Source organism: Mesocricetus auratus, unplaced genomic scaffold (genome assembly GCF_017639785.1).
Source record: "Mesocricetus auratus isolate SY011 unplaced genomic scaffold, BCM_Maur_2.0 Super-Scaffold_100031, whole genome shotgun sequence".
Taxonomy (NCBI): Eukaryota; Metazoa; Chordata; class Mammalia; order Rodentia; family Cricetidae; genus Mesocricetus; species Mesocricetus auratus.
This window is the reverse complement of record NW_024429212.1, coordinates 9,997,727-10,007,730: the sequence shown is the minus strand read 5'-3', so window position 1 is coordinate 10,007,730 and position 10,004 is coordinate 9,997,727. Positions and strand designations below refer to the sequence as shown.

General features: G+C 45.4%; 1 long non-coding RNA gene across 1 annotated transcript; it reads right to left on the bottom strand.

Moving 5' to 3' along the window:
* Positions 1–1,200: 1,200 nt before the first annotated feature.
* On the bottom strand, positions 1,201–2,038 carry LOC121135186. The gene is made up of 2 exons (XR_005872402.1): positions 1,710–2,038; positions 1,201–1,634 (listed from the first exon to the last, which is right to left on the bottom strand). It is a non-coding gene; the product is annotated as an uncharacterized LOC121135186 (long non-coding RNA).
* Between the last annotated feature and the right edge of the window lie 7,966 nt (positions 2,039–10,004).

The following is a 10,004-nucleotide window of genomic DNA, read 5'->3' as shown; positions in this document are numbered from 1 at the left end:
ACAAACAGAATTTGCTAGTTAGCGACTATTTTCACAAAGGCATTTCAACAGCTGTGTCAGTGAGGCTTTTCCTTATCATTTTGCTACATAGGTTTTAATAGTCTTTTTTATATATGACACATGCATCTATATGCCTGCATTGAATAATGGAACAGAATATGAGTAGGCACTGTTAGAAACAAAATAAATAATAAGTTCCCCTTCCTCCCTCCCTCCTTCCCTCCTTCCCTCCCTCTCTTTCCTTTTTTTGCCAATAGAAGAAAGAAAATAGCCATCTACCTTCAAAGCTCAGGGAGCACATGGAAAATAGGGTGGAAAGAATATAAGACCAGGGGATGGGGAGACATCTTCCGGAAGTGACACAGCCACTGACTCAGGAACTCATTGCATTGAGGCTACCTGCACAAGACCTGTACATGATCATATTGAGCCCCTCAACATTTCATCATAGATGGCAGGTCACGAGGTCCCACCCCTCCCTAAGGGGCTACTGGTAGTTAAGGGTTGTTTGATGGGAGATGTCATTCTGAAATCTGTCTCTTATTGGTTGTTGAATAAAGCACTGTTGGCCAATAGGGAAGCAAGATAGGTGGGACTGGGAGTTGAGGAGGACTCTAGGAAGGAGAAACACAATGTAGTCGCCATAGGGGTAAGAAGTCTGGATCCTTTCTCCAGTAAGAGAAATACTTAGATTAACAATTATGGAGTAAATATTTAAGTCAGAGATAGCCAGTAAGAAACCAAGCAAACAGCCAAGAGCTTCATAATTAATACAGTCTCTTGTGCATTATTTGGAGACTGCAATTGTGGCAGGGCCCAGGCAGATGGCGGGGTAGGTTGCTCTCAACAGTTGTTGGACGAGGATGTCATTTTCTTTAGTGGTATAGCTACTGATAAGTAGCTATCACTCCACTAAATAACCTAATCATGCTCAACCTACAAATGACAACTGCACATAGTGGGCCATGCTTATGAGGGGTGGGGTGACACCTTAGCAATTAAGAGTACTGCCTGCTCTTCTAGAGGACCCGGGTGGATTCCTATCACCCGCAGGGTGGTTCACGACCATCTAAAGCTCCATCCAAGAGGATCCAATGCCCTCTTCTGACCTCCACTAACACCAGGCACGCAAGTCACGTACAGGCAAGACGCTCATACACATAAAATAATAAAATTAATATGTCTAGATATATTCACATGTAACAAAAGAAGATTTTATTTAAAAATATAAATTTATGAAATAGGAGAAAGACATTGGACAGGAGAGGAACTGGGATGAAAGAGGAGGTAAACATTAAACTACCAAGCAACAAAAATCAAAGCAAAGAAAACCAGAAAAAGGGAAAAATAATAGAGGAATGTGTCTAACAAGGATGCTGAGCAGTCTTTCTTAGAAGGCGCAAAACTTTTTGAAAAAAAAATGTAACATTACTAGAGATTATGCCGAAAATGTGTTATCCCGTTTTGTCTTCTATGCACTATGGGAAGGTATCGTCCTCACATTTGTCAAAGAAGAAAACGACTCAATGAGATTTATTGTCCAAAGCAAAACACCGGAGTGAACAAGGGTTCCAAGTCAGAGCATCAGTTTTCCAAGTGTAGATCCCAGGACTTCAGAAGCAGGCTCGTGAAACCTACGGAAGCATGTACGCGTTAATAGCGCACAGCACCACACACATAACCAGAGAAATATTTCCATGAGAACTTACTCATTCAAAACTAATCCAAAAATCACGGCGATGGGTACAGCTCCCACGGGGCTGCAGGGAAAGGAGGCTGCTTGCTCGCATCTATGAGGATCGGAAGGAAAGCAGAGGGCACAGGAAGCCTGGGGAGCCTGTGCACCTCAGGGCTTGCCACCTCCCTCCAACAGCACACTTCCTCCAGGTCAGCCCCACCTCCTAAAAGCTCCAGAACCTCCCCCAAATAGCGCCACCATCTGGGGGAACAGGTGCCCAACTACACAAATCCCAGCAGGGTATTTGGCACCCAAACTGCAGCAACTGAGAACATAAAAGGGGGTGCACGGGAGAGCAACTTCAGATACAAGTCTTCGGCAGCGGGAGGGGCACCCACCGAGACAACACGGAGGCTATTTAATGAAGTGTTGCCTCTGGGGAGCTATTTCAGGGCCTCGTGCATGCTCAGCAAGGGTTCTATCAGCCCAGTCACACCCTGAGCCGTCTTACGCAGATGTGACGTCATCTAGACTTAAGAGCACTGTCCTTGGGTTCTAAAGAAGGCCCTCTGCAGCCCGCTCTTCAGCTTCCTCACCAGTGACAACGCAGAATTCTGGCAGTCAAAGCGTGTGTCAGACGTCACCGGTTCCGACTGTGCAGTCTTTATTGTAATCATCCACAGTCTGTGTTTATGGCATTTGCCTATATATAATCTGATAACAGATCACAAAACAATGCATATTTAAATGTGTTATAAATGTTATCCAAATACACTAAAAACGTTTGACAGTTCAGCCCTGCTGGATTTCTCTTCTCTTTGGACTGTTATTATCAGTGGCCTTAGGCAAGTCACTTCTGATTCAGTTTTCAGTCAAACACAGCCTTATGTAGAGCTATAAATGACTTTTCACTAAGTACTTCCCTATAGGCAAACTAGAAAATAATAATACTTTACAAAATTGAGGTCATAGGTATTAATTATTTCAAGTTCTAAGCAGGGACGTGGCCGTGCTCTGTTTCTAGGACAGGATGCTTGCCTGTCACAATGCTTTGTTCTCCTTGGTAATTACATATCATTTAAAAAGTATATTTTAAACACGACTTTTCTAAATACCATGTTCAAAGGATAACAATTTCATTATGGAAACATGGCTTTCTCTATTATCATGTTCTTTCCTGCAAATGCTGGCTTGTGAGAACCTTGAATTCATTCATGAATGTTACTATTCAACATTCATTCTGTTCTACACCACTTATTATTATTCGTGATTTTTGTCAGTTAATATAATGAGGTTGATTTTGAAAGGCTTACTCTCTTGTAGGTGTTGTTTATTTCTTTTTGGTACAGTGTTGGCATTTTCAATAGCTACCACATTTCCTGTTTCTATTAGGATAACCCAGGATTTTCAGTTAACATAAGCTGCCAGCCATGGATAATTTAGAACATTTATTAGCTAATTCATTTCATGCTACTTAAAAACATTTAAAAACCCTTGGCTGCTAGTATCTTCGGTATAGAACTAACATTTGTAAATAGCGATGTTTTTACTATACTAAAAAACCTAGAGAGCTGGGAAGCCCTGAAGCATTAATCACGGCCCCCAAGGGACATGACCTGGTGTTTGCTTAACCTTTGGGCACCCCAGCCCACCTTTTCCTGGGATTGTCTCTTTGATACTTGTCCTGCTGTGTTGGCTCATGGGACTAAGAAAAATACTCTCTTACTTCTGACCAGGGATCCCTTAATTGGTTGCTTATCTAATTACTCCACAGAACTTAACACATTACTGTTAGTTTTGGGGATCTTAAGCCCTCTTAGGAACTGGCCACATCCTTAAGCACCTTCCTTCCTGTTTTGTCTTATCTCGTTGCTGTGTGGGGGAGACACCAACCTGGCTCACTGGAACACTGGCACCCTAGCAGAGGCTCCACCTTGACAGCAGTACAGTTAGATACAGTTGCTCTACTGCCCCTGGCCCCGCCCCCCAACTTCTCTGAAAGGACACTGGGAAGGGCATGGTTAGAGCACCTTCAAGTGTTCATAGGGATTCTAGGCGTGTGAGAGAGTACCATAGCTGTCATGTGATTCAGAATCCAGACCGGTTGGGAGGATCTTCCCAGTCAGTTTATTTTCCTGAAAAAAAAAAAAAACATAACAAATTTTTCTTATGAGACTCTATCAAGGACTGAGTTGCAAAAGAATTGTCAAATGCTCATTTTAAAAAAAGCACTCTATTAGCAAAAAAAAAATTTGAAAAGCCCAAACTCTTACTCAAGTACAGTCACATATTTTAGACATGTGGTCTCTGGGATTGACAGAGACAGAGTTGTGAGGCTCAGGTATCATTCTCCAGGTCTCACCTTCATGGAGATGGATGAAGGAACCCCCTTCTTACCAATTACATCTTAAAAGAAACTTGAGTAACCTCATGTGATCTCAGCTCTTTCTGGCAGAATGGGGATGTAAAAGATTCAGTGTGGTTACCAACCTTTCCCTGATTCATTATGTTAAAGAGAGACATGTCTCCACAACCAGCTTGTGGGATGAGCAGAGTGGGCATTAAGCAACCCCCACAACTGAAAATCAGAACACGTCTTAGACCTTTAAGGAGAAAGGAGGCAATTTTTCTACAGTGCCCCACCAATGCCCTCAGCTCTGACTTCATCCTCTCGGTGTTAAGGAAGTAGACACACGAAAGAAAGAGAGTCAATTAGGACATACGCCTTTTCCGAGTTAATAGATCAAGGAGTATAAACCCAAATGCGCCATTCTTAGTGTCTTGGCTGCATCATTAAATACGTGATCCAAGAAAGGAATCCGGGAAGATCAGAGGAGGAAAACTGAACCCCAGGGACTGGGAAAGCCTGCGGTGGCTGCCTCTGGCACCCTCGTGTCCTCATCCAGAGGAGGCAGCTCACTGGCTGGATGTCCTCCATCCACCCAGATCCTGGGAGCACTCCCCTGTTGTTCAACCTAGCCTCATGGCATCAGCTCCATGCAGGAACAGACCAATCCCCAACTAAGGCTTCCATTCAAGAAATCCAGACTCCCTTAGCAAGGTCTGCCCTGAATTGTTTTGTTTCTAAATGCCTGACTTTGCTACTGACTGTCTTAAAGGATCAGAGGACTTGAGAGGAGCAACTGGGGTCCTTGTGCCTCCTGGCTCCGAGCTGTGTTTGGGAGCCCTGCAGCTCCTCTAGGGAGGGGCCAGGTGCAGAGGGATGGTTCGGTTACTCTTCTTCCTCCATGTTGACTGAAGGCAAGCTGAGGTCCCTTCTAGCCACACTGCCCTCACCCCAGCTTGTTTTTAACTTCAGGAGAGTGGAATTTTCTGTTTGGTAATTTCCTTTCTTGTTCAAGGGTTGTCCTTTTTATTTATTTATTTTTTTACAAGGTTTTACTTTCTTATCAGCTCAGCCACTGTTGCTGCTACTGTAGCTCACATGTTGACAAGGAGGGTGGGGGCAGGACTCTCCAAAACAAAACCACAGAAACAATGTGAAAGTTTTTTTTTATTCTTCTGGCATGTTGCCTTCAAGAGTGCAGTTATGGGTAACAGGGAAGCAAGCAAGTCCCAGGGGCACAGAGGGAGGAGAGAAAGGATGCACTGACTTTCATCTTTTTGAAACTAACTGGAAGATGACTCTAAACGCCTGAAGTTACTTACAGGCTCAGGGAGCAGCGTCCCGGAGGAAAGAGCCGATTGCTCGGCGTCGGTTTGCAGCTTCACTTCTGCTGTTTTTTAATCTTGTCATCTGCTAACATGTCGGAAAGGGCACCAGTGGGCACTGACTTCCAGCCACATGATGGATGAGAGCTTGTCTGGGAGTTTCTGATCTAGATCTGGGCACACTGGTCTGGTCTGAGAGTTCCGATTTCCTCTGGGCATGGGATACTGCTGGAAACCACTTTCCTTGGAGTGGTGATGTGATCTTCAGCCACCTGTCTGGGATCCTGCCGGACTCTGGCCCTGAGAATGAAGCCTCCTTTCCCTCCACCTAGAGTTAGTAATGCCAAGAGATAAACAAGGGATTCTCAGGAAGTCCATGCTGAAAGACAAGGGACACAGCGTGCTCTGTGTGACAGGCAAGCATAGTTCTCACAACAGACAGGGGGAGTGCATGGCTTGGCTTTGTTTGTCCCTCTGGGGTCAGGGAGGATGACATGAAACATCTGGTTGGGAAGGACATCCCCCCCTAGAATACCTTATCCAAGGTACGAATGAAATTCATGGTGGACTTGAGTTACAGGCCCAAGATTGTTCGTGTAGACACAAATCTTTGAACTGATGAAAACCCAGACTCTAAAAACAGCTATGGCTCCAAGTATTTTGGATGAGGATCCTAAATATGGAATTAGTTGTGAGAACTGATAAGGGGGAAGCAGAAAGACACAGGTTTGCAGCACTCCTTGTCTGTGTTGTGGGCTCGGTCTGTTCTAGGTATGTCCTCAGATCGTTTGACCAAATCTGTGTTCCAATTTTGAGTAAGACCAACTTCCCAAGGAAGCTGGAACTCACAGAGACCGTGGGCCTGTCCCAGGATCCCAGAATTTATAAGTGATAGGGCAGAATTTCCTTTCAGGTGTGTGCTCAAGTGACCAAGTGACTCTGATTGTCATTCATCCAAACAGAAAAGAACGACAGTTGTAACAGGAGACCACAATGCTGCCAAGTGCTTACAGTGAGTTACATACGCAGTATTCCAGGCTCTTTGGAGTCTTCCCCCTCCAAGGAGAGCAGAGATAGGTTAGGTCACTTGACAAAGGTTGTACAGCTCATGACGTAGAACGAGGGTTTAAACCCTGACACTCTGACTGCAGAACCCACCCTTTTCGAGACCTTGTTGAAAGTACAGAAATGCAATCTCAGGTGCAGAACTTCATCTGAAGATCCACATATTCAAGAAAGATCAAGAAAGATTGATTAAAATTCACCATAGTTGTGTGACCTCAGGTGGTGGGTTTGGAAGTCAGTACCTTATATGCACAATTTGATGTCATGAGTGTCCATGAGCCCACACGGGGCAGGCAAATTCTTGAGTTCATGGCTAAGCCTCTCTGGCTGGTGGAGTCTCCATCACAGAGGGTGCCACCTCACCCTTCTCAGAGACAAGTGATCCCCTCGGCCTCTGGGCACCAGCCTTATGTGTGTGAATATTTGTCTGCATAGAGATATGCGTGGGGAGACCCCGCACTGTAATTGGTGTGGTATATTCTTGTTTTGTCTCCTTCAAGCTTCTCTTGTCATTGGTTGTCTATCATATTCTGTCCCCGGAAATGTCAGGGTTTATAATAGGAATGAAGTAAAGAGCTGGACAATTGCATAAAATTAAAAGTATCGTTTTCCAGGCGGTGATATTGGAGACTAGTCTTTGTTTTCTTTTGCTTAAGTATATTTTTACTTATTTTTGACTATTTAGCACACATCTGTGACATATCTTCATTGCATCCACCCCAGTTCCCTCCTTCACCATCCGGCCCTCCCCCACATATTCTCCTGCCACCCCCAGCCCCGGCAGACGTCTCCCTGCCACACTCCTAACCCTTCACGTAGTCCCTTCCCACCCCAAGGCCCTCTCCAATATCTCCCCTACCTATCCCCCACCTTCCCATAATTTCCACGTGTCTCCTACCTTCCCAGATCCCCCAACTACCCTTGTGTTTAATACTATCTCGGTTTTCTCTTCTCTGGCTGGTGCGAGGCACCTATGGCAGCAATGTGGTCTTTCTGAACAAAACCCACCCACTTGATGCCACACACATGCCACAGAAGATATGAAGCAAATGAGAACCGCCCCCCCCAGAAGCCTATCGTTTCTTCAGAAAACAGCAAAGGCTCAACAATCTACCGAAAATGACCCGAATGTTTCAGAAAATGCTTCTGAAGTACAAAGGCAAGCATTGATTCCGTGCCTTTCATGATTGACCTAAATGACACTGAAGTGCCCATAAGGAGGCCAGTCACCAAGCAGAGGGCCATTTGATTTATGGGAGATTGGATCTTCCATTTGATTTATGGGAGATTGGATCTTCCATTTGATTTATGGGAGATTGGATCTTCCATTTGATTTATGGGAGATTGGATCTTCCATTTGATTTATGGGAGATTGGATCTTCCATTTGATTTATGGGAGATTGGATCTTCTCCAACTGAGGTCCATTCTGGTCCTTCCTCTTGTGTTTGGAACGCATGTGAAACACGGCCTCAGAGGCTGAAACAGGTCCCCATGGTGTTTTAAGCTAGCCTCCCTGGGTCTTTATTTCTATGTGTCGGGCCACACCAAACCCATGACTATAAGTGTAAGGGAATTTGAACAGCAGCTAAGGCCACACCAGATTTCTTGTGTTAAGGTGTCTTTCTATCGGCAACAGCCATCTGGGGACAGACGAGTTTTAAGGCAAAGTCTCATTGATGAGCTTCCCCTGAACCCATGCATCTATGTGGCACTTCTAATTCACAGCCCAATGTTGGTGACAGTCTTCTCTACTTTTAGCTGTCAGGAGTCAAGACTACAAGGGACAGATTGTTACCCTCACGGCAATTATCGCATAGTAGGACGAATGCCTTGGGTCTACATCAGAAGAGCACCAGGTCCTTTTTGCTTCCGCGTCTAAAGATAATGTCCGTTCTGAGAAGAGTTTGCAGTAAGGGTGCATTGTTTGGTCTGTTACTTAAACCGTAGGACCTACCCATCCCCTTCTGCAGTAGGTGACTGCTACTTCAATAAAAAGCAGACTTCCATGGGCTGGAGAGATGGCTCAGCGGTTAAGAACATTGGCTGTTCTTCCAGAGGTCCTGAGTTCAATTCCCAGCAACCACATGGTGGCTCACAACCATCTATAGTGGGATCTGATGCCCTCTTTTGGCATAAAGGTGTACATGCAGATAGAGCACTCATATACATAAAATAAATTATGGTAACCCACCCGAGGAGAGGGAGCTCTGAGACAGAGCTGGGATCAACTCTTAGGCTTCAGAAGGAAATCAGTGAAGCAGGTGCGCTGCTTTCTCCTGCTGGGCCCCCAACTAGAGCTTGCAGCATTTCCTGGAATGTGTATGAAGCTCCAGAGGGCCTGTCCTTAAGATCATCAGCTCAGCCCAGGTGACAGGAGTCCTACAAGGGCAGGCAAATTCAGCCTTAAAGACTTTATGTTCAGAGTTAGCAGCCCGGGGTACCTGGTGGGTAATACTCAGCAACTTCCCTAGAAATAGATCTCTTGGTAAGCATGTTGCATTAGTCAGATTTGTATGGTTGAAATACTTACAAGGAAAAGGCGTGTTTAAGACCAGGGTTTCAGAGATTTCTCTCTGTTGCTTCACCCCGGGGCCAGGCAGCTGCAGGTGGTCAGAAAGGCTGGGCACCTCCTGTCACAAGACTGCCATGGTGAGAGACCAGGACAGTGCGTAGTCCCAATAGCGTGTCCCCAGTGGGATGCTTTCCCCTGCCATGTCCCCAGCTAGAGCTTGCGGCATCTCCTGAAAGAGTACCTCCATCTGGGGACACTTCTCATGTATCTCCTGCTAGATGTGAAGATTACTGTGTCATGGAAAAGGTCAGAAAGAAACAGAAAACCATGTCTGCCGATAACATTGAGGGAACCGGAATGACTTCCTGTTTTTCACTTAGAGCATTGGAAATTATTGTTTGCTTCAATTAAGAGTCCATTTTGTACAGACTCACCCCTTTTTACTCTTATTTGTATGCATGTGTTACGTGTGTGTTCATGCATGGGTACATCATGGGTACATATGTGTGAAGGGGAACAAACATACATGTGCATGCATGTGCATACACAGGCCAGAGGTCAATGTTAGGGACTTCCTCACTCATTCTCTATGTTACTCTTTTGAAACAGAGTCTCTCACTGAACCTGGAGCCTTCTGACTGGCTAGATTGGCCCGCTGGTAAGCCCCTGCATCTTCTTCCCGGGGTCAGGGGACCAAAAGCAGGTGCTATTACATCTGTGTTTTTTGTTGTGGTTGCTGTTGTTGTTTTTAGCATGGATTCTGGAGGTGGTCCTCAGGGCTTCATGCTTGCACAGCTCACTTGTACCAATGAGACTTCTCCTAAGTCTCCTGGTCCTGTCTTTCAGCTCCTTTCGGCACAGGTCTTGCTGCCCACCTGCCTTAGTCAGCCTCCCAATTTCACACCAGAAAGCCCTGCTTCCCCAAGTCTGCAATCATGACATTTACATACTACAGATTTGGAAAAGGAAGTGCTAACCTTCTTGCAGACAAGGCCAGGAACATGAAGGAGAAATGAGCTACCACCCCCTCATCCCCAGCCCCCACCCCTGCTCCAGGACCAGAAACCCACGGTCTA